The sequence below is a fragment of the Lithobates pipiens genome, unplaced genomic scaffold (assembly GCF_037356315.1).
Source record: "Lithobates pipiens isolate NorthernLeopardFrog02 unplaced genomic scaffold, aLitPip1_a1.2 Scaffold_19, whole genome shotgun sequence".
Taxonomy (NCBI): Eukaryota; Metazoa; Chordata; class Amphibia; order Anura; family Ranidae; genus Lithobates; species Lithobates pipiens.
The window spans coordinates 486,353,839-486,379,782 of NW_027507764.1; the positions used below are offsets into that span (position 1 = coordinate 486,353,839).

At 46.4% G+C, this 25,944-nt stretch overlaps 1 protein-coding gene across 4 annotated transcripts in view; it reads left to right on the forward strand.

Moving 5' to 3' along the window:
• The window catches only part of RALYL (RALY RNA binding protein like), a 1,540,715-nt gene that overhangs the window by 1,211,306 nt on the left and 303,465 nt on the right, over positions 1 to 25,944 (forward strand). The window lies entirely within an intron of this gene.

Here is a 25,944-nt window from a genome sequence, read left to right on the forward strand (position 1 = left end):
AGAAACTGGGGAGGAGCCAACATCCTCAGTTGAAAACATGCCGTCTGTGGAGTTTTCGGACCTTGAGGTTCACAGGGAAAATTTTTGCCACAGAACAGTTAAAAGACCCCACCCTAATAAAGGCACGGGAAAATGTGGTGAAAATAGATGGCGAGTTAGTGAACCCAGATAAGACTTGCACTTACCCGTACTTCACTGTGGAAAGGGACCTGCTGTATCGAGTGGCTCAAAGGGCAGAAGAAACCATTGAGCAACTTGTGGTGCCCAAACCTTACAGGAAGTTGGTGTTAGAATTGGCCCATGGGCACATTCTGGGAGGTCATCTGGGGACCGAAAAAACCAGAGAGAGGGTACTGCAGAGATTCTATTGGCCTGGGGTCATGAAGGAAACAGAAAATTATTGTTCCTCCTGCCCTGTGTGTCAGAAGTCGGCACCTATGCCACATTTCCGTAACCCGCTGGTACCTCTTCCTATCATTGAGGTCCCCTTTGAAAGGATCGCAATGGATTTGGTAGGTCCGATAATGAAGTCCGCTAGGGGGCATCAGTACATTTTGGTTATATTGGACTATGCCACCCGTTATCCGGAAGCAATTCCTCTTCGAAATACCTCGGCCAAAACCATAGCCAAAGAGCAATCTCTTGTTTTTAGCCGCGTGGGTATTTGTAAGGAACTGCTTACGGACCAAGGTACACCCTTTATGTCCCGGGTTATGAAAGAATTATGCAAGTTGTACAAAGTGAAGCAATTGCGTACATCTGTGTATCACCCCCAAACAGATGGGTTGGTTGAAAGATTCAACAAAACCCTAAAACAAATCTTAAAGAAGGTGGTGGATAGAGATGGAAAGAATTGGGATTGTCTAATACCCTATCTGATGTTTGCCATTAGGGAGGTACCCCAATCCTCTACGGGTTTCTCACCCTTCGAGTTGCTCTATGGGAGACACCCAAGAGGGCTGCTGGATATCGCCAAGGAAACTTGGGATAATGAGAGTTCTCCTCACAGGAGTGTGATTGAGCATGTCGCCCTGATGCAAGATAGAATTGCACAGGTAATGCCAATTGTAAAGAAACATTTAACCCAAGCGCAGTTAGCACAGCAGAGAGTGTACAACCGTGGGGCCAAGACACGTACTTTTTCCCCGGGGGATAGGGTCTTGGTGCTAGTCCCTACGGTTGAAAGCAAATTTCTGGCCAAATGGCAAGGTCCATATGAAGTAATTGAAAAAATTAGTGAGGTGAACTACAGGGTTAGACAGCCAGGAAGGCGAAAGCTGGAGCAGATCTATCACGTCAATCTGCTGAAAGCCTGGAGGGATAAGGAATCCCTAGTCGCAGAGACTTTGTCACAAGTACAGCCTGATTGCTTAGTTCCTGAGGTTGGAATAGCAGACACCTTATCGAAAGCCCAACAACAGGAGGTTAAAGAGTTTGTACTTCGTAACAAAGAGATTTTTTCTGAGCTGCCGGGACAAACATCTGGCGTAGAGCATGACATTATCACCCCGCCAGGAGAAAGGGTAAAACTAAAACCTTATAGAATACCAGAGGCCCGACGGGAGGCAATACGTGGGGAGGTTCAAAGGATGCTGGAATTGGGTGTGATAGAGGAGTCCCAGAGTGACTGGTCCAGTCCTATAGTACTAGTGCCCAAACCTGATGGGAGCTGGCGGTTTTGTAACGATTTTCGACAATTAAATAAAGTTACAAAATTTGACACCTACCCCATGCCGCGTATAGATGAGTTGATTGACCGGCTGGGAACAGCCCGATATATGACAACTCTTGATCTCACCAAAGGGTATTGGAAAATTCCCCTGGCCGAGGAGAAAACTGCGTTTGTAACCCCAGATGGGGCATTCCAATATAAGAGAATGCCGTTTGGGTTACAGAATGCACCGGCAACATTCCAGCGGAAAATGGATAAGATTCTGAGGCCCCATCAGAAATATGCTGCAGCTTACCTGGATGATGTGATTATTCATAGCACAGACTGGGTCTCACATTTACCAAAAGTACAAGCAGTCCTAGACTCTATCCGGGAAGCTGGGTTTACGGCCAATCCAAAGAAGTGTACCATTGGACAGGAGGAGGCCAAATATCTTGGGTACACTATTGGGAGGGGGGTGATAAAACCCCAAGTCAATAAAGTCGAGGCCATACAGAGTTGGCCACATCCCAACAGCAAGAAACAGGTACGAGCCTTTCTGGGAATCGCTGGCTATTATCGACGATTCATTCCCCATTTTGCTTCTCAGGCTGTGCCCCTCACCAACCTGACGAAAGGGAAAGAGTCGGTCATGGTTAAATGGTCCCCAGAGGCTGAAGAAGCATTTCAGTCCTTAAAAACAGCCTTATGTAGCCAGCCAGTGTTGTACTCACCAGACTTCTCTAAGGACTTCGTGGTACAAACTGATGCATCAGACGTTGGGTTAGGAGCAGTGTTATCCCAGGTCTGGAACGGGGAAGAGCACCCAGTCATTTACCTCAGCAGGAAGTTGAAGTCCCATGAGGTAAATTACTCCACGATTGAGAAGGAATGTTTAGCAGTGAAGTGGGCTCTAGATTCCCTTCGGTACTATCTGCTAGGTAGGCACTTTGACCTGGTGACTGATCACGCTCCTTTAAAGTGGATGGCTCAAAACAAGGAGACCAATAGAAGGGTAAATAGGTGGTTCCTGGCCCTACAAGAATTTAACTTTACAGTTAAGCATCGCCCTGGTGTTAAAATGGGGAATGTGGATGCTTTGTCTCGGATACATGCGTGTCTGGCTGCTTGTGTTACAACCCCAAGGTTGAAACAAGAGGGGGGGGTATGTGGCAGCACGCAGGTAAAATCACCTGGTTGTATCCAGGATGGGAAATATGTGTGTCCTAGATTCAGGCTTTATGCAGACTTTTACAATTAGAGGGGAAGAGTTAATGAGCCCAGCTGTAGTAAGTGGGCTCATTAAGACCTCTACAAAAAACCCCAGCATGCATAGGGAGATGCTCCATCCTGGAACCAGTTTTGTGTGTATAGACTGGGGAGTCTGAGATCTGTTCTGTGCGGTGAGTTAACGCCTGTGTGGCAAACCCCTACAATAGAGACAGGGACTGGGGTAGCACAAGGCTGTACCCAGTTGTTAGACAGGGAGTCTACGTGTGTAGTTAGAGGTCAAGCTGACCAGGATTTATTTTCTTGTTTTATTTTGTTTGGCTGTTATATGTATCACTGCATGGAGCATAAATAAACCGGATCTTTTGTTTTTTGAACCTACACTGCTGTCTGCTGTGCCTGACTTTGTGTTGTGAACCCATCCAGGGGGTCACACACACCCGCTGCCGAGCTAACCCCTCACAATATATTATGTATTTTGTATGTCATTTTCCACATAAATATTTAAGCATTTAATTAAATACTATAGGGATTCAGCCCTTACTAGTCCAAATTAAAATATATATTCTTACTTTAAGCTATACTACTTGATATTGTTGTGATTTTTTTTTTTTCAGTTTCATGTTTCCCTCTAAATTATAGTGTTTATAATGTATGATGTCATTCAAAATACATGAAAACAAATTAGGCAAATAGTTCTACAGCAAATGACTGAGCTGTCTTATAAGACTGCGACATAAGCTTGCCTGTTATAAGTGAAGAACATCATTAACTCCAATTAGTGGAAAAAAAACGTTTTAAAAATTAATCAACACTGCAACAATAAACACGGTACATAGTTTAACAATTATGAGAGAGAAATGTCTGTAATGAAAAATAGCGGGTATTTGTCTGAGAAAGAAAAGAAACAAAATGCGTCCTCCAGCTTGGTAACATTGTAGCAAAAATTAGATGCCAAGTTTCATAATAGCAAGCTTCAGCGTTAATTATTAATTGAAGCGAACAGCAGAACAGAAGCTATTATTAGTCAAGTGCAGCTATCCCTTTCTCTCTCTCTCTCTCTCTCTCTCTGTGTATATATATATATATATATATATATATATATATATATGTATGTGCTGCTGTTCTATTGAAAATAGGGAGTTGTTAAGTTTCCTGCTACTTGCTGATACGTTTCACTAATTGCAAGTTCATATTTACCCAGTTCTAAGTAGAATTCCATATTGTGTAATAATTACCATACCAGAGCCATTAAATATATATATATATATATAAAAAAAAAAAAGCTAAAGAAATGTTTTAGGAAACTTAAAGTTATGATGGATATTTTTGTTTTGTATCTCATAGGTGATTTTGAATCACAGATGAAGAGGTCATTGGTAACCCATTAAAAACCAAGACAATTTTATATAGCTACTTATCCAAAACTACATTTTCAGATATACCGTATATACTCGAGTATAGGCCGACCCGAATATAAGCCGAGGCCCCCAATTTACCCCCAAAAAAACTGGCAAACTTATTGACTCGTGTATAAGCCGAGGGTGAGACATGCCTGTCCATCCCTGTGTGTGTGTCCGTCCATCCCTGTGTGTCCGTCCATCCCTGTGTGTCCGTCCATCCCTGTGTGTCCGTCCATCCATCCCTGTGTGTGTGTGTGTCCATCCATCCATCCATCCCTGTGTGTGTGTGTGTGTGTCCATCCATCCATCCATCCCTGTGTGTGTGTGTCTCCATCCATCCATCCATCCCTGTGTGTGTGTGTCTCCATCCATCCATCCATCCCTGTGTGTGTGTGTCTCCATCCATCCATCCATCCCTGTGTGTGTGTGTCTCCATCCATCCATCCATCCATCCATCCCTGTGTGTGTGTGTATCCATCCATCCCTGTGTGTGTGTGTCTCCATCCATCCATCCCTGTGTGTGTGTGTGTGTGTGTGTGTGTGTGTGTGTGTGTGTGTGTGTGTGTGTGTGTGTGTGTGTGTGTGTGTGTCCAGCCTACCTGTGTCCCGAGCCTCCGTCCCGTGCCTTGCCTCCTTGCCTCCGTCCCGTGCCGTGCCTTGCCTCCGTCCCGTGTCGTGTCGTGCCTTGCCTCCGTCCCGTCCCGTGCCGTGCCTTGCCTTGCCTCCGTCCCGTGCCTTGCCAGGATCGCCGCTCTTCGTCGGCGCCTCGGCGGCCATTGTAAAATTCAAAAGCCGCGCCTCCGCCTTCGCCTGTGATAGGCGGAACACTGAATTTCCCAGCAGCCTGTGTTCCGCCTATCACGGACATCGTCTCATCCTCGTCCGTAGTACGAGGATGAGACGATGTCCGTGATAGGCGGAACACAGGCTGCTGGGAAATTCAGTGTTCCGCCTATCACAGGCGAAGGCGGAGCCGGAGGCGCGGCTTTTGAATTATAGAATGGCCGCTGTCTGTCTGCTCGACACGCTGATCGAGCAGGCAGACAGCGATGACTCGAGTATAAGCCGAGGGGGGCACTTTCAGCCTCAAAAAAGAGGCTGAAAATCTCGGCTTATACTCGAGTATATACGGTAAGTAAGCTATGTGAAAGCTGGACAAGAGATGTTCTGCCATTAGCAGATAAAAACTGGGAGGAGATATGGAGATCTCCACTCCAAATATTAGTATCTCTGCGAGATAAATTAATACAGTTTAAAATAATACATAGAAGTTATTATAACAAACTCTCAAAACTGCAGGTACCCCAGGAAATTTCATCCACATATTCTGGTCTTGTTCAAAGATAGTGATACTCTGGAGGGAGGTTTTGAGAGTAATTACTATAGTAACATCAATCTCTTTAAATCAAGAGGCAGAGATCTGCCTATCAGGACTAGTATGGAAAAATATCACCCCTATAGGAAGGAGAATACAGGTGGGTCTGTTGCTTTTTTATGCTAGAAAGACAATAGTGCTGAATTGGAAGAAGGCGGACGCTCCAACATTAACACAGTGGAAAAATTTAGTAAATAGTAATCTACCACTATATAGGGAAACATATTGGAGTAGAGGACATGGAGAGAAATATGAGAGAGTATCGGCAAGTTGGATAGAAAATTCCATAACGGCACCAGGATAAAACAGTATGGAGATAGGGCAAGCCACACCAAAAGAGGGAGAAAAAAAAAGGAGTAAGAGGGATATGAATGTATAAATGTATATGTACAATTTTATAGTATTTGAGGACATGACTATGAATGAATGTTATGGAAGCTCATAAGAGAGCGATGAATGTAAATGGTGAAATGTATAATGGATATGATAAAAAAAAACAAGACTTGTTTAGGCTTGCTTTTTATGGCCAACATTAGATATACAAAGGACATATAGGCATGGTTTGGCCACTGTAAGATCTTCCCTCCTTACAGGGCCGGATTAACATAGGGGCTGATGGAGCTGCAGCACCAAGCCCCTGCCTTAAAATAGGCCCACCCAGCCAGCAGCATAAGCCCGATTTTTTTTTTTCCTGTCCATAAACTTCTATGGGACAGGAGAAGTGTGTGTAAATGTAGGGGTGTCTGGCTGCATCTGTGTTTGCTCACTGTGGTTATTACAATGTCACAGTGCACAGTTCCCCCCCTACACAAATGGGAGAGGCTGAGTCGGCTCTGCCTTTCCCCTCCCCCTCTGTGAAGTCTGTGCAGTGAAGGAGCCGTGTGGGTGGGAAACACCGGCAGATAGAAGGTGAACAGGATATCTCTGAGTGATGAGCCTCCAGGGACCGTCCACATGTGAGCTCAGTGACTGGTTTCTTATATCCCTTTCCCTCGTTTTTAACTTTTTTCTCCAGCAGTAGCTGTTATAACTGCAGCCAAAGTGTTTATAATTGTGTCATCAGCCTGTGGCAGTGCTTGGTGGCCCCTTGTGCTTTTAGGTGGTTCACACTGATTTGCTGTGTTTTGGCCCATTGCTGGTGTATCCACAGTTTTCCTGCGTTTTACCCCCAGTCCTATAGGTTTCTATTAGGTTGTTTGTTTTTTCTGCATTTTCTGAAAGCGCACCAAAATTCCTGCATGCTGCATCTTTGGCACACTGTCAGAAAATGCAGCAAAAACCTGCAACCTGATATAAATCAATAGGACTGCAGCTAAAACTGCAGATACATGAGCAGTGCAGCCAACTGCAGCACACCAGTGTGAGCCCAAAAGCTTGCACACACAACCCTGTACAACTTGGTCTAAACAAAACTCCTGGCATACAGCCATACCATCCCAGCTCAGGAGGGGTGGGGGCTCCAGGGATTTGATTGACTATGCAGGCCCTGTCTCTTCTATCCAATTGGGGAGAGTCTTGGAGGCAGTGGCAGGCTGCTGGTGGTAAGTGGCACACTGTATCTGGTGACAGGCTGTGGGTGGCGAGTGGCACACTGTATCTGGTTGCATGCTGGTGGCAAGTGGCACACTGTATCTGGTGGCAGGCTGCTGAAGGCAAGTAGCACACTATATTGTGGAAGGCTGCTGGTTGCACACTGCTGCTGGTGGCAAGTAGCACACTATCTGGTGGAAGGCTGCTGATGGCACACTGCTGGTGGCAAGTGGCACACTGTATCTGGTGGCACACTGCTGGTGGCAAGTGGCACACTGTATCTGGTGACAGGCTGCTGGTGGTAAGTGGCACACTGTATCTGGTGACATTCTGCTGGTGGCAAGTGGCACATTGTATCTGGCATGCTGCTGGTGGCAAGTGGCACACTGTATCTGATGGCAGGCTGCTTGTGGCAAATGGCACACTGTATCTGGTGGCATGTTGCTTGTGTCAAGTGGTACACTGTATCTGGCATGCTGCTTGTGGCAAGTGGCACACTGTATCTGGTGGTACACTGCTGCTGGTGGCAGGCTGCTGATGGCAAGTAGCACACTGTATCTGGTGGCAGGCTGCTTGTGGCAAGTAGCACACTGTATCTGGTGGCAGGCTGCTTGTGGCAAGTGGCACACTGTATCTGGTGGAAGGCGGCTTGTGGCAAGTGGCACACTGTATCTGGTGGAAGGCGGCTTGTGGCAAGTGGCACACTGTATCTGGTGGAAGGCTGCTTGTGGCAAGTGGCACACTGTATCTGGTGACATGCTGCTGGTGGCAAGTGTCACACTGTATCTGGTGACATGCTGCTGGTGGCAAGTGTCACACTGTATCTGGCATGCTGCTGGTGGCAAGTGTCACACTGTATCTGGCATGCTGCTTGTGGCAAGTGGCACACTGTATCTGGCATGCTGCTTGTGGCAAGTGGCACACTATATCTGGCATGCTGCTTGTGGCAAGTGGCACACTATATCTGGCAGGCTGCTTGTGGCAAGTGGCACACTGTAACTGGTGGCAGGCTGCTTGTGGCAAGTGGCACACTGTAACTGGTGGCAGGCTGCTTGTGGCAAGTGGCACACTGTATCTGGCATGCTGCTGGTGGCAAGTGTCACACTGTATCTGGCATGCTGCTTGTGGCAAGTGGCACACTATATCTGGCAGGCTGCTTGTGGCAAGTGGCACACTGTAACTGGTGGCAGGCTGCTTGTGGCAAGTGGCACACTGTAACTGGTGGCAGGCTGCTGTTGGCAAGTGGCACACTGTATCTGGTGGCATGCTGCTGGTGGCAAGTGGCACACTATCTGGCATGCTGCTTGTGACAAGTGGCACACCGTATCTGGTGGCAGGTTGCTGGTGGCAAGTGGCATGCTGCTGGTGGCAAGTGGCACACTATCTGGTGGCAGGCTGCTTGTGACAAGTGGTACACTGTATCTGGTGGCAGACTGCTGGTGGCAAGTGGCACACTTAAAGAGGGATTCCGCCCCAAAAAAATATTAAAAGCCAGCAGCTATAAATACTACAGCTGCTGACTTTTAATAAATGGACACTCACCTGTCCCGGGTTCCAGCGATGCCGAGGCCGATCGACCGCTCGTGCCTCGGCTGCTGCCGCCACCATTCTAGGTGAGGGAATCAGGAAGTAAAGCGAATCGGCTTCACTTCCCGGTTCCCTACTGCGCGAGCTGCGCCGCGCAATAGGAAATCTCCGCGCTGTCACTGGGACCCGTGTGTGTCCCAGCAGACAGCGCGGCAGGGCAGGAAATGGCGTAGACTCCCGTGGGAGTCTATGCCCGGAAGTGGGTGAAAATACCCCCCTCCCCCCTGAAAGGTGTCAATTGTGACACCGGATGGGGGGGGGGTTCCGATCAGCAGAGGTTCCACTTTAGGGTGGAATCCCGCTTTAATCTGGTGGCATGCTGCTGGTAGCAAGTGGCACACTATCTGGCATGCTGCTTGTGACAAGTGGCACACCGTATCTGGTGTCAGGTTGCTGGTGGCAAGTGGCACACTGTATCTGGTGGCAAGTGGCACACTGTATCTGGTGGCAGGCTGCTAGTGGCACTGTATCTGGTGGCACACTGTATCTGGTGGCAAGTGGCACACTGTATCTCGTGGCAGGCTGCCAGTGGCACACTGTATCTGGTGACAGGCTGCTGGTGGCAAGTGGCACACTGTATCTGGTGGCATGCTGATGGCAAGTGGCACATTGTATCTGGTGGCAAGTGGCACACTGTATCTGGTGGCAGGCTGCGGGTGGCATCTGGCAGCAGGCAATGGTGGCAAGCGACACACTGCATCTGGTGGGAAGTGACAAGCTCAGGTTCCCACTGATAATGCATCATGGTGAGTTGAACTATTTCACTATATATTACAATGTAGTAATAGAAATAATGGAATTTGATCATCCCGATGCCATATCAAGCATAGCGTCAGGATGATTTTAAGTGCTAAGTGCCATTTGCCTGAAAAATCACCCCCCGCCACCTATTTCCCCATCAACCCGAGACTACATCCCCCCTCTTTTTTTTTTTGGGAAGGGGGGGATCTCCCTGAATGGCAGTTTGGAAATGTGGTCTCCTATGTTGCTGCTGTTGAGAGACCGCATAGCAGGTGGTATTGGGGGTGTTCCTGCTGCTCAAAGGCTGCACGGCCGATATTACTGGTGAAAGTATATTTAATTTGTTTTAGCAAAACATTTTTGCATTTTCATTTTGTTTCCGTAAAAAAGGCCCACCAAAATCCTCAGCACCAGGCCCATGATGCTGTTAATCTGGCCCTGCCTCCTTATATGGAGGAGAGATGGATCACTGCTCTACAAAGCCTTGTGTTATTTTTTTCCTGTAGTGAAAAAAAAATAGTAGCATTGGGCTGAAAAATTAAACAACAGTCATTCAGTTTTCTTTTAGGAATGACCAGTGGCTATCTGTCAAGATCAGATCAGTGGTCATACTGTGGCTATCTGTCAAGATCAGATCGGTGGTCATATTGTGGCTATCTGTCAAGATCAGATCAGTGGTCATACTGTGGCTATCTGTCAAGATCAGATCAGTGGTCACAGTGGTCATATTGACCTTATATCTATAGGTGCTAAAAAAAACTGAACTTGTGAAAGGGAAATAATGCACTTATGGAAGTGAAATCCTCTGATAGAGTTCACTTTTGGGAGGGCAGTGTTGACTGGAACTACACTAAAAAAAAATTATTGGGTTGCTTACAACGTATTCCAGATGATTGCAAAATGAGCAGTGTGGCCAGGCAGTGTGGAAAGTGAATATAATAGGAGTATGGAGATCCTGATTCCATTAAATATAGATCTTTAGTTAGCTCTTACTTAGAATAGTAGGGCCATTTTAGGAGACCTCAGTTACACAAAAAATGTGAAAGGTCTGAGGCCTAAAACATATTAGGAGAGACTGCACTAACATAATATGTACAATCTTGAGGAAAGAAGGGAAAGGGCTAAAACCTATAAATATATTAAGGGTATGAATAGGGTTCAGGAGCGCAGTATTTTTAATATGAATCTAAGATCAAGAACACGGGGACATGAGCTCAAACAAGGAGGAAAATTCAACACTAACTTCAGAAAGTATGATTTTACAGAAAGAATGGTGATGTATTGAACAGACTTTTTGCAGAGGCAGTGAGTTAGTCAACAGTAAATTACTTTAAACATGCTTAGAAGAAAAATAGATTTATACTTAGACAATATTTTCTATATTTCTAAAATATCTAAAATATGCTATAGCACAAGCTCCTGATGTCTGCATGATGGTTTCATTCTCTGTGCCCAAGGCCTAATTGTATTGCTTAGTGCTGTCACCCTACCATGTTTTGGCTGAGAGTGCTGATTATAAAAACATTTAGGACTAGGATAGTATGTGTGGGGAGGTGAATTCATAGTCCAAATAGTGAGCTCAAGTTAATTTTATTTATTTATTACATATACTTATATAGCACTGTCAATTTATTCAGCGCTTTAACCACTTAACGACTCATGCCGATATACATCGGCAGAATGGCATGGCTGGGCACAAGCACGTACCTGTACGTTGTTTTTTAAGTGCCCAGCCGTGGGTCTGGAGTGCACCGCTGGCGGCTCGCTCCTGACCCAGTCCTGAGCTCCATGACCGTGGCCACGGGACCAGTGGACCCGATCGCCGCTGGTGTCCCGTGATCGGGTCACAGAGCTGAAGAACGAGGAGAGGTCTGTATAAACAAACCTCTCCCTGTGCTTCCTACTCTGGCTGTCACTGATCGTCTGTTCCCTTTTATAGGGAAAGACGATCAGTGACATCACATGCCAGGCCACGCCCCCTACAATAAAAAAACACATAACGTCATACATAACACCTACACTGCCCCCTAGTGGTTAACTCCTTCACTGCCAGTGTCATTTACACAGGAATCAGTGCATTTAAATAACACTGATTGCTGTATAAATGATAATGGTCCCAAAAATGTGTCAAAAATGTCCGATGTTTCCGCCATAATGTCCAGTCACAATAAAAATCGCTGATCGCCACCATTACTAGTAAAAAAATTAATAAAAATGCTATAAAACTATCCCCTATCTTGTAAACGCTATAACGTTTGCGCAAACAAAACCAATAATCGCTAATTGCGATTTATTTTTACCAAAAATATGTAGAAGAATACGTATCGGCCTAAACTGAGGAAAAAAATGTTTTGTTTAATATATGTTTATATATTTTTTGTGGATATTTATTATAGCAAAAATTTAAAAATATTGAATTTTGTTTTCAAAATTGTCGCTCTATTTTTGTTTATAGCGCAAAAAATAAAAACCGCAGAGGTGATCAAATACCACCAAAAGAAATCTCTATTTGTGGGAAAAAAAGGAAGTCAATTTTGTTTGGGAGCCACGTCGCACAACTGCGCAATTGTCAGTTAAAGAGACGCAGCGCCGAATCGCAAAAAGGGGCTTGGTCCTTTGGCTGCAAATTGGTCCGAGGCTTAAGTGGTTAATACATATTGCACATCAGTCCCTGCCCTCTAGGAGCTTACAATCTAAGGTCCCTAACACATTCATACATACACATACTACAGCCAATTTATCCAATTTAGACAGGAGCCAATTCACTTACCAGTATGTCTTTGAAGTGTGAGAGGAAACCCACACAGGCACAAGGAGAAAATCCAAACTCTGTACAGGTGATGCTGTTATAGTAATTTGAACTCACAACCCTAGGGCTGCTAGGCAGAAGTGCTAACTAGGGATGGGCGAACGGTTCAGCCCAAGCATAAACTCGGGCCAAACTTTCGCTGTTTGGACGCTTTACGAACAGCCGAACAAACGGGTCATTCGACCATTTGTTCTCCCCCCCCCCCGAACCAACCACAATGCATTACAGCGCTGAACAGTACATTGCAAGCCCTGATTGGCTGAAGCAGTGAAAGCTTCAGCCAATCAGGGAGCAGAGCACTGTCAGAGCCATGATTGGACACTGTCATCTTGACTTTATCCAATCATGGCTCATTCCTGCCCCACAGTATAAAAGTATTCTTTCAATGGCAGCCATTTTCAGTGTGATTTTGGCATGGAGAGAGATAGAACAGAGCTCTGTTCAGTGCTATTCGTTTTTGTGTTATACTGTGATATTTTGCTTCAATTGTCAATGTAGAATATTAGTTCAGTGTCAGTCTAGGGATAGTGTGAGTGTAGTAAGGAGGACCATCATTCAGCTTTGCATAGTGTGCAGCTAGTGTAGGGACAGTTCAGATAGTTTCACTGTAGTGTAGTGAGACTGTGTCATTCATACATACATTAGTGTAGAGAAGGGACAGCTCAGATAGTTTCAGTATAGTGCAGTGAGACCATGTCAGTAATCTTTACATTAGTGTATAGTGTAGAGAAGGGAAAGTTCAGATAGCGTCAGTGTAGTGACGGTTGAACACCGTCTATTTGATTGTGTTACTGCCAGTTTAACGCCATTTACTTCTGTGTGTGTTACTGCCAGCTTAACGCCATATAGTTCTGCTGTGTGCTACTGCCAGTTTAACGCTATATAGTTTTGTGTGCGTTACTGCCAGTTTAACACCATATAGCTCTGTTCGTCACTGTATGTTTGGCACATTATATTGCAGTATATTATAGTGTATCCATGGAAAGTGTCTCTGTAGTGTGATTACTCAAATTAAAGTGCACCAAACACCTCTTTAAATGTATTAAAGTGCATCTACATACAGATTTCAACTTCTTCTTTACATTTGCTTATAAGCACCGCCCCCTCCCTACCAATAATGGCTGGGTGGACAACAAGGAGAGGCAGACATTCCCTTGGCACTGTAAGGGGGCCAGCAAAAAATGTGTCCACAGACAAAGGTGGTGGTTAGTCCTCAGGCAGGGCATCATTTCCTCTGTTTAGTGAGTTTGCCCATGCTATCCAGCCACAGCATGCAGAGGAGGTGGTGGAATAGCTTACTAAACCTTCCTCATCCTCCTCATCCTCTGTCATGCAAGCAGAGACAAGTGGGCAGTCCCCTCAATTGCCAGAGTGGATAAACCTGCCTCCTTGTCCACATCTTTTCCTGCCATAGCCCCAACATCAGCCATTGAAGAGTCATCTGAGTTATTTGACCACAGCATCAGCCACTTGCTCCTTGAAGATGCCCAGCCATTACTGGATTCAGATGTTGGTTCTGAGGTTGAGGATGACAGGAACATGAGCCTAGAGAGAGAGAGGAACACTGGTAGACAAATTGGCATTCATGTTCCCCAAGCCGCAGCGTATTGCCAAGTTGTCTTCAGTGGTAATGATGAAGATGGAGGAGATGGAGATGATGATGATGAGGTCATTGATGCGACTTGGGTGCCAGATAGAGCAGAGGAGGAAACTGAAGGTGAAGCGGTACAACCCCAAGGAGGCCAAAATCAAGAAAGAGTAGAGAGAAGCCACCCTATTCCATCACATTCTGCAGATGTTATCTCCTGGTCCACTCCCCAAAGCTCAGCTGTCTGGGCTTTTTCAGCACATCTGCAGTAGATCGCACTGTTGCTATCTGCAAACTGTGTCTCAGGTGCATCAAACGTGGCAAAAACACCAACCATATCCATATCATTGCTATTTTTTAGCCTTCATGAAAAGCACCTCTATAGGATTATGGCGGGAAGGCGCCCCTGACACGCAAAGAGTAATTTTTCTGCACCTGTTTGACAGGTGCACATCATTGCAATTTTTTACAGCAAGGCCAATTCTTGCTTTCCTCATGAGTACCTCTATAGGGTTACAGTGGGAAGACACCACGATACCCAAAGACCAATTTTTACCCACCTGTTACATCCATACAAAGTCAAAGTGACACCAGAATGTATCCAAAAAATCTTTAATCTTGTGCACTACATTGTGGTCTCATCATACACACTGGCTCCCCAGCTGTTGCTGAGCAAAATAAAGGCAGCTTGCAGGAAAAATGTAAAACTTGTGTTGGCTTTATAAATTCCATTATTGCTGCAGCAGATTTGAGACATGGTACAGCTCTTCTGCAGTGACCCTGGAGAATAAAATATTGGTAGCTGCAGATTTTTATTTCGCACAATATTTTTCAAACATATATTTTCAGTAAAAACACACTAAAGTTAATTTTAGTGCACAAAAACACAATATATTACCTCATATAAAAGAAATGAGGCTGCATTCAGTAAATGTACATGTTAGGCCTAAAATTGTGTGAGTCCATGAAACAACAACAAACTTTGGTACCCAAAATTGTCTATAGGCAATGCATTAAAGCTGAGCTAAATAAAAAAAATGGAGAACAGGCAGGGTTGGTTGCAGAAGAGACATGTAATGATAAATCTTGCATTGCACCTCAACATTTGCTGCCAAGTCCTGTTCTCAGGCAGTGTAAGGGGGTCACACACAATGTTTTTGCAGCTAGGCCTCATCTGCAAAATTTCTAGTTACCTGCAGGGTAAATAATGTTCTGTTTGTCCAAATTCAAAGCCTCTTCCAGTGGTCCGACGCCCAAAAATATTTATGATATGACCTCTCTGGGATAGTACAATCTAACTTTTAGATTGCCTTGTCTCTCTCCATTGCATTGTGGCCCAGTAAAGATGCTTACATTCTGTACAGCTGTAGAATATTTCTAGCTTTGATCTCTGAAAAATGCACTCTAATTTTTATTTCCTAATAAAAGCTGCCTCTTCTCTTCCTCTTACACGGTGGCACAATCAAGCTACTTACATATTCTCCAGCTACTGTACTATTCAGTATGTGTGGGTATTTTCTCTGAATTGATCCTTTCTATTTTTTATAATTTATAATAATAACTGCCTTGTCTCTTCCTCTGATAATACAGCCTAATCAAGCTGCTTACATACTGTTCAGCAACAGTACACAATGTGTGGCAAACGTATCTGCAATACACTCTAAATATTACTTTATGACAAAATATTGCATTGCCGCCTAATCAATTTCTTACATACTGTCATGTTTCTTAATGACAGTACAATATTTGTGGATATTGTTTCCAAAATAATTTGCTCTATTTTGTATTTCATGATAAATATCAAGCGTTTTCTCAACTGGCTATAAGCACTCTGCACTTTAAAGGACTGTGGCACTGAGAAGTGTATTTTCAGTATAGGGCATTGTTAAGGATTTATGGTATTTTATTTATAGCATGGTGCACTTTATGTTATGGTGATTACAAGAAGATGTATATATTGCACATACTATTATTAAGATCATCTTGTATAGTTTATTTATGGTATACTGTATGGATTGCAGATTTAGGTGCTAGATGTATTAGCACCGTATACACATAAATATGTATGTTTTGACACAAGGGTATTTAATACAGAAGCTTGCAGGTGCTGGGGAATAGTGATGGACGAACTTCCGACGGGACGTTTCGCGAACGCGAAATGCGAACGGACCCAAACGTTCGCGAAACCGAACGTTCGCCGCGGGCCCCATTGACTTCAATGGGAGGCGAACTTTGCAAACCTTCATGTCGAATTTGCGGCCACGTGGTAATTATTAGGGGGTAAAACGTAGTCCCACCATCTGGACAATGACATAATACATGTATGAGGTGAATTTGGGATCGATAACTACAAGCATTTTTATTTTATTTGGGAAATTGTTCTAACAATTCAGGACTATGGAGCTAATGAAGGCAATGGAGGAGAGGGAAGGTCAGGGACCAGGGTAGGCAAAGAAGAGGGTGCAGGAGATGATCACCAGCAGCGTGACATACCGGAATGACACATGCACCGTGATAGAGGCATCTGACAGCAGCACCGTAATACAGAGCACTGACAGCAGCACCGTGACATACAGCGCTGACAGCAGCACCGTGACATACAGCGCTGACAGCAGCACCGTGACATACAGCGCTGACAGCAGCACCGTGACATACAGCGCTGACAGCAGCACCGTGACATACAGCGCTGACAGCAGCACCGTGACATACAGCGCTGACAGCAGCACCGTGACATACAGCGCTGACAGCAGCACCGTGACATACAGCGCTGACAGCAGCACCGTGACATACAGCGCTGACAGCAGCACCGTGACATACAGCGCTGACAGCAGCACCGTGACATACAGCGCTGACAGCAGCACCGTGACATACAGCGCTGACAGCAGCACCGTGACATACAGCGCTGACAGCAGCACCGTGACATACAGCACTGACAGCAGCACCGTAAGCAGCCCCAGGAGGAAGTCAGCACAGCACAGGGATGGTGTGATCCCCTCATAATAAGAACCCCCAGGAGGAAGTCAGCACAGCACAGGGATAGTGTGATCCCTTCATAATAAGAACCCCCAGGAGGAAGTCAGCACAGCACAGGGATATCATAAGCAGCCCCAGTAGAAATATGACACCGCTCAACCTCTTCAAAGAGGAGGGTAGGGGCATATAGTACGGTGTGCTTTTTTGGGTCAAGGAAGTGAGCCAAATGAATTAAGAAGGTCTGTGTGCTTGATTAAAAAAATAGTTTATAGACATATACATGGTCTACTGGTCACATGTGTTGAATTCCTCCGAGATCCATGCCTCATTCATTTTTAGAAATGTGAGGTAGTTAACACTGTGGTGAGCTAGGCGAGTACGCTTATCGGTCACAATCCCCCCTGCTGCGCTGAACGTCCTTTCGGACAGGACACTGGATGAGGGGCAAGCCAACAGTTCGATTGCAAATTGGGCAAGCTCTGGCCAGAGGTCAAGCCTGCCCACCCAGTAGTCTAGGGGTTCATCACTCCTCAGAGCGTCCACATCGGCCGTTAACCCAATGTAGTCGGACACCTGACGGTCTAGGCGTTCCCTGATGCTGGATCCGGATGACACCTGTCGATGGGTCGGCTGAAAGAATGACCTCATATCCGAAGTCACCAACACATCTTCAAACCGGCCTCTTCTTGCAGGCGCTGTTGGATTGGTACCCGCAAATCCTTCTCTGGGAGTGGGAATTGCTCCTCTGCCAGCGCACGCAAAAGCAGAATGCAGCATTTCTCGAAGCAAGGCCTGGAAGTGCTGCATTCTGACAGCCCTCTGCGACGGCGGTAACATTTCCGCCATTTTGTGTTTGTACCGGGGGTCTAAGTACGTTGCCACCCAGTACTGGTCCTTGACCCTCATGCTTTTTATACGGGGGTCCCTATTAAAACACTGGAGCATGAAGGCCCCCATTTGCACTAAAGTGGAAGCGGTGTGGTGGCCTGGCTCCTGCTCATCATCCAGGATAATGTCGTCCTCTTCATTCTCCTCTCCCCATCCTCGCACAACAGGGATCCCAGAAAGGTTTAAAGCATGCTCTTCTTGCTCCTGCTCATCCGCCCCGGCACCATCCTCCTCTGACTCCTCATCAGACTCCTGTTGTTGACTTGTCTCAGATAGAGTAGCCCCCCCTGGGAATTCATCCAGCATTGCGACTTCCTCATCTTCCCGCTCCTGCTCCTCCACAGCCTGATCAATGACACGACGCAATGCACGCTCCAGAAAGAAGGCATAAGGTACCATGTCACTGATGGCGCCATGGCTGCGACTGACCAGTTTGGTGATCTCCTCAAATGGCCGCAGAAGTCTGCATGTGTCGCGCATGAGCAGCCACTGGCGCGGTGAAAAAAAACCCAGCTCCCCAGAACCGTTTCTTTCGCAGAGTTCATACAGGTAGACGTTAACTGCACGTTTCTGCTGGAGCAGCCTATCAAGCATATAGAAGGTTGAGTTCCATCGCGTCGGGCAATCGCAAATAAGACGTCTGACCGGCAGATGGTGTCGCCGCTGAATGTCAGCAAGGCGAGCCATGGCCGTGTAAGATCTTCTGAAATGGGCCGAGATTTTCCTTGCCTGCCGCAAGATGTCCTGGACCCCAGGGTATTTGACAAGGAATCGCTGCACGACCAAGTTTAAGACGTGTGCCATGCACGGCACGTGCGTGATTTTGCCCTGTTTCAATGCGCTAAGCAGATTGGCACCGTTGTCACACACCACTTTACCAACTGTCAAATTGAGCGGTGTTAGCCACTCATCTGCCTGTGAACGCAAAGCTGAAAGGAGTGCCGGGCCAGTGTGGCTCTTTGCTTCCAGGCACAACAGACGCAGCACGGCATGGCAACGTCTCACCTGGCATGTGGAATAGGTTCTGGGGAGCTTGGGCGGTGCAGTGGAAGAGACGCTAGCAGCGGAAAAGGAGGAGGCAGCTGAGGAGGAGAGGGAGGAGGATGGAGTAGGAGGAGGAGAAGAAGAGTCAGGCCTGCATGCAATCCGTGGCGGTAAAACCAAATCTACACGGGTGCCACGGGTTACATGCTTGACGGCCGTCAGAAGGTTCACCCAGTGGGCAGTAAAACTGATATACCTTCCCTGCCCGTGTTTGCTAGACCACGTGTCTGTGGTCAGATGTATCTTGGCACCGACACTGTGTGCCAGAGATACATTCACTTGCCGCTGAACATGGCCATATAGCTCTGGGATGCCCTTCTCTGAGAAATACTTCCTTCCTGGGACCTTCCATTGTGGTGTTCCAATGGCCACAAATTTGCGAAAGGCCTCCGAGTCCACCAGTTTATATGGCAGTAGTTGGCGGGCTATGAGTTCTGACAAGCCAGCCGCCAACCGTTGGGCAAGAGGGTTATCCGGCGTCATCATTTTTTTACGCTCAAACATTAGGCCCACGGAAGCCTGCCTTTTTGCAGAAAAATGTGAGCTTGGCGTGATGGAAGGTGGAGTGGAGGACAATTGTGAGGAGAGAGGAGAAGGAGAAGTAGAAGACGAGGCTGGACGGTGAGAGCCTGCAGTGTGGCTTTGTGTGTTCCGTTGCTCCCACTGGGCTCGGTGATGGCTGCTCATGTGCCTTCTTAAGGCGGTCGTCCCTAGGTGAGTATTGGGCTTACCGCGACTAACGCGTTGACTGCAAAGATTGCAGATGGCAACGCTATTGTCAGCAGCGGACACGTTAAAAAAAGCCCACACTGCGGAGCCATGTGCCGGTGTCCTGGGAGCGCCAGATGTGACCGTACATGGTCGATGACTCGCTCCTGATACATTTGCAGTCTGCTTTGTCCCTGCTGTGCAATGTAAGTCATTGCTGCTTCTCCTCCCTATCTGCTGGTCCATATCTCCCTCTGAACTCCCCTCCTCTTCCTCTCTTGTGGGCACCCACGTGACATCACTAGACACGTCATCATCAACGTCACCTTCCCCACCGCTATAAGTAGAGATCTCGGAGTAGGCAGCAACACCGGGGACCAACCTCCTCCTTGGGCTGATCTGGGTACTGGCGTCAGACTGCTGAGTAGCGCTTGTTGCTACCTCCTCTTCCTGATCCAATACCAAGAGTGGCTGCGCATCAGAAATGTCCTCTTGATATGGATCGGAAAATAATTCCAGTGACTCAAGCGGAAGGTATGTGGTGGTGGTGGTGGTGGTCGTGTTGTTGGTGGTAGTGTCTTTGGGGGTGCACATAGCAGAGAGTGAAGAAGAGGGTGCAGATCGAGAGGATGAGGAGGGTGCAGAAGAGTAAGGCTGAGCGAGCCACTCAACCAAGTCTGGTGCATCCTTTAAAGTAATTGAACGCACCTTCTGCAACTTCCCACTTTGGCTCAAGCCTGTTGCTCCTGCCCTACCCCTACCACCCCTGCGGAAGGGCCTGCCTCTTCCTCTGCCTGTCATTTTTTAAATGACCCTGTGACAAAACTCTTAGTCCCTATACCGATGAAGGACTGCTGCAGTATAGGGCAGCGGTCAGCAGTGGTGCACGTCAACCCTATCTATTGTGGACCGATAGCGGTCCTTACAGAACAGCAGACTGTACCGCACTCAAGCCTATGTACCGTAGCACCCTATACCAAGTTACCAGTCCTTATAAGAACTTTTGTGGACCAAGCAGGTTGTGTATTAGTGTTTAGCAGACTGTACGTCAGTCCCTATACCGCTGAAGGACTGCTGCAGTATAGGGCAGCGGTCAGCAGTGGTGCACGTCAACCCTATCTATTGTGGACCGATAGCGGTCCTTACAGAACAGCAGACTGTACCGCACTCAAGCCTATGTACCGTAGCACCCTATACCAAGTTACCAGTCCTTATAAGAACTTTTGTGGAACAAGCAGGTTGTGTATTAGTGTTTAGCAGACTGTACGTCAGTCCCTATACCGCTGAAGGACTGCTGCAGTATAGGGCAGCGGTCAGCAGTGGTGCACGTCAACCCTATCTATTGTGGACCGATAGCGGTCCTTACAGAACAGCAGACTGTACCGCACTCAAGCCTATGTACCGTAGCACCCTATACCAAGTTACCAGTCCTTATAAGAACTTTTGTGGAACAAGCAGGTTGTGTGTTAGTGATTAGCAGACTGTACGTCAGTCCCTATACCGCTGAAGGACTGCTGCAGTATAGGTGAGCGGTCAGCAGTGGTGCACGTCAACCCTATCTATTGTGGACCTATAGCGGTCCTTACAGAACAGCAGACTGTACCGCACTCAAGCCTATGTACCGTAGCACCCTATACCAAGTTACCAGTCCTTATAAGAACTTTTGTGGACCAAGCAGGTTGTGTATTAGTGTTTAGCAGACTGTACGTCAGTCCCTATACCGCTGAAGGACTGCTGCAGTATAGGGCAGCGGTCAGCAGTGGTGCACGTCAACCCTATCTATTGTGGACCGATAGCGGTCCTTACAGAACAGCAGACTGTACCGCACTCAAGCCTATGTACCGTAGCACCCTATACCAAGTTACCAGTCCTTATAAGAACTTTTGTGGACCAAGCAGGTTGTGTATTAGTGTTTAGCAGACTGTACGTCAGTCCCTATACCGCTGAAGGACTGCTGCAGTATAGGGCAGCGGTCAGCAGTGGTGCACGTCAACCCTATCTATTGTGGACCGATAGCGGTCCTTACAGAACAGCAGACTGTACCGCACTCAAGCCTATGTACCGTAGCACCCTATACCAAGTTACCAGTCCTTATAAGAACTTTTGTGGAACAAGCAGGTTGTGTGTTAGTGATTAGCAGACTGTACGTCAGTCCCTATACCGCTGAAGGACTGCTGCAGTATAGGTGAGCGGTCAGCAGTGGTGCACGTCAACCCTATCTATTGTGGACCTATAGCGGTCCTTACAGAACAGCAGACTGTACCGCACTCAAGCCTATGTACCGTAGCACCCTATACCAAGTTACCAGTCCTTATAAGAACTTTTGTGGACCAAGCAGGTTGTGTATTAGTGTTTAGCAGACTGTACGTCAGTCCCTATACCGCTGAAGGACTGCTGCAGTATAGGGCAGCGGTCAGCAGTGGTGCACGTCAACCCTATCTATTGTGGACCGATAGCGGTCCTTACAGAACAGCAGACTGTACCGCACTCAAGCCTATGTACCGTAGCACCCTATACCAAGTTACCAGTCCTTATAAGAACTTTTGTGGAACAAGCAGGTTGTGTGTTAGTGATTAGCAGACTGTACGTCAGTCCCTATACCGCTGAAGGACTGCTGCAGTATAGGGCAGCGGTCAGCAGTGGTGCACGTCAACCCTATCTATTGTGGACCGATAGCGGTCCTTACAGAACAGCAGACTGTACCGCACTCAAGCCTATGTACCGTAGCACCCTATACCAAGTTACCAGTCCTTATAAGAACTTTTGTGGAACAAGCAGGTTGTGTGTTAGTGATTAGCAGACTGTACGTCAGTCCCTATACCGCTGAAGGACTGCTGCAGTATAGGTGAGCGGTCAGCAGTGGTGCACGTCAACCCTATCTATTGTGGACCTATAGCGGTCCTTACAGAACAGCAGACTGTACCGCACTCAAGCCTATGTACCGTAGCACCCTATACCAAGTTACCAGTCCTTATAAGAACTTTTGTGGACCAAGCAGGTTGTGTATTAGTGTTTAGCAGACTGTACGTCAGTCCCTATACCGCTGAAGGACTGCTGCAGTATAGGGCAGCGGTCAGCAGTGGTGCACGTCAACCCTATCTATTGTGGACCGATAGCGGTCCTTACAGAACAGCAGACTGTACCGCACTCAAGCCTATGTACCGTAGCACCCTATACCAAGTTACCAGTCCTTATAAGAACTTTTGTGGAACAAGCAGGTTGTGTGTTAGTGATTAGCAGACTGTACGTCAGTCCCTATACCGCTGAAGGACTGCTGCAGTATAGGTGAGCGGTCAGCAGTGGTGCACGTCAACCCTATCTATTGTGGACCTATAGCGGTCCTTACAGAACAGCAGACTGTACCGCACTCAAGCCTATGTACCGTAGCACCCTATACCAAGTTACCAGTCCTTATAAGAACTTTTGTGGACCAAGCAGGTTGTGTATTAGTGTTTAGCAGACTGTACGTCAGTCCCTATACCGCTGAAGGACTGCTGCAGTATAGGGCAGCGGTCAGCAGTGGTGCACGTCAACCCTATCTATTGTGGACCGATAGCGGTCCTTACAGAACAGCAGACTGTACCGCACTCAAGCCTATGTACCGTAGCACCCTATACCAAGTTACCAGTCCTTATAAGAACTTTTGTGGAACAAGCAGGTTGTGTGTTAGTGATTAGCAGACTGTACGTCAGTCCCTATACCGCTGAAGGACTGCTGCAGTATAGGGCAGCGGTCAGCAGTGGTGCACGTCAACCCTATCTATTGTGGACCTATAGCGGTCCTTACAGAACAGCAGACTGTACCGCACTCAAGCCTATGTACCGTAGCACCCTATACCAAGTTACCAGTCCTTATAAGAACTTTTGTGGACCAAGCAGGTTGTGTATTAGTGTTTAGCAGACTGTACGTCAGTCCCTATACCGCTGAAGGACTGCTGCAGTATAGGGCAGCGGTCAGCAGTGGTGCACGTCAACCCTATCTATTGTGGACCGATAGCGGTCCTTACAGAACAGCAGACTGTACCGCACTCAAGCCTATGTACCGTAGCACCCTATACCAAGTTACCAGTCCTTATAAGAACTTTTGTGGAACAAGCAGGTTGTGTGTTAGTGATTAGCAGACTGTACGTCAGTCCCTATACCACTGAAGGACTGCTGCAGTATAGGGCAGCGGTCAGCAGTGGTGCACGTCAACCCTATCTATTGTGGACCTATAGCGGTCCTTACAGAACAGCAGACTGTACCGCACTCAAGCCTATGTACCGTAGCACCCTATACCAAGTTACCAGTCCTTATAAGAACTTTTGTGGACCAAGCAGGTTGTGTATTAGTGTTTAGCAGACTGTACGTCAGTCCCTATACCGCTGAAGGACTGCTGCAGTATAGGGCAGCGGTCAGCAGTGGTGCACGTCAACCCTATCTATTGTGGACCGATAGCGGTCCTTACAGAACAGCAGACTGTACCGCACTCAAGCCTATGTACCGTAGCACCCTATACCAAGTTACCAGTCCTTATAAGAACTTTTGTGGAACAAGCAGGTTGTGTGTTAGTGATTAGCAGACTGTACGTCAGTCCCTATACCGCTGAAGGACTGCTGCAGTATAGGTGAGCGGTCAGCAGTGGTGCACGTCAACCCTATCTATTGTGGACCGATAGCGGTCCTTACAGAACAGCAGACTGTACCGCACTCAAGCCTATGTACCGTAGCACCCTATACCAAGTTACCAGTCCTTATAAGAACTTTTGTGGAACAAGTGAGTTGTGAATGTTTAGCAGACTGCAGCAGAAGGGCAGCAGTCAAGTATAATATCCTTTCTATATTTGGAAGAAAGAATATTATACATGTACAAGCCTATTACTGTACCACTGATACCAGTCCTGAAAAGAACCTTTGTGGAACTAATAATAACAGCAAGTCTTTAAAATTACCCTCACTGCCTGACAACACTGCTTCCTTCCTGTCCCTATACAAATTGGCAAAAAAAGAGAACGATTAGTGGTTACTGGAACAGCTCTTTTGTGGACCTTGATAGTAACAGCTAATGATGATGATGATGATGATGATGATGAAAGACTAATCTGGCTGTCCCTGTAGCATACACCGTCCTTTCCCTTTCTCTAAACTAACAAAAGACACTCAGGCTGCTGCAAGAATCAGCAGCACAGCAAACCTATCAACACCTAACACCTATACCAGTCCTGAAAAGAACTTTTGTGTACCAAATAGCTAGTGGTTTATCTCTCCCTACTCCACACAGGAACCTGTCCCTATCGTAACAGAAGAAAGAATGTAAAATGGCCACCGGATCGGGTGTATTTATAGGTTAGGGGGAATGTACAAGTGTCCATGTGCTGTCATGTCTCAATTGGCTGTCCTGTATCACATGATAAACGTGTCACCAAAGGTTAAAGTTCTTGTATACATTAAACACGTAAGTCCGCCGCGGCGAACGACGGAAAAAGGCGTTCGAACGTGCGGACCGCGAATGTCGGAAATTCGCCGCGAAACGACCGCCGGGCGAACCGTTCGGCCATCACTACTGGGGAAGGGATTGGTGCAAGTTCATTATTTTTTTTCTTCTTTTATATGTCTTATACAGTACTACTGACCACTATTTTCCAATTTTTTTTGTGAAATCAAATAAGAACAATGGTACAGTAAGTAGGGAACTGTTGAAGCACAGACTCATTTTAAAAGGTCAGTGCAATTCAGGCTGTTAAATACTCCCACAGCTAGCACTTACTGTCGGCAAATTTCCACTACAACAAGAATTAAAAGTCATTAGCACAAATATTTTGAGCAGGTTCATGCAGTTCTTTATGCACTCTACAAAAATTACTTACATTTACTCAAGCATTTACATTCTGTTATACACACGATGACGATAAGAAAGTTTTACATTTGTCTTTTCAGCACACAATTTCTCACTAGTATGTGTACCCCTATGAGTACTTCTTATATTGGTACATTGGTAAATTGAAAATAATGGTTAAAAGGTGTGATCATGACATCTACTATTAAAAAAAATATATATAAGGGGCTTTGTCTGCCAATAAAAATGATATTTAAAAAATAAAACTTTTTTTATTTCTTTATTTTTGCTATTGCAGCCATGATTTTTATTTTATTTTTACATTTTCACTTCTGGTGCTGGCTATGTAGTAGAGGTGATTTAGGCCGCTGTAAAAAAAAAAAAAAAAAGTTTTAAAAAAGTTCATTAAAATACATTTACAGAAAACCACAAAGCATTGTTAAAAGCCTTTCACTCCCATGTACACATACATACAAATGCAAACATGTACGTCTGGCATAAAGCCCAACTCTATGGAGCATATGGCTTATTGTCGTCCTCTGTACAGATACTCCAGTCTCTGCTGTGGAACTCTGCAGCTACTCCAGGTCTACATTAGGTCTCT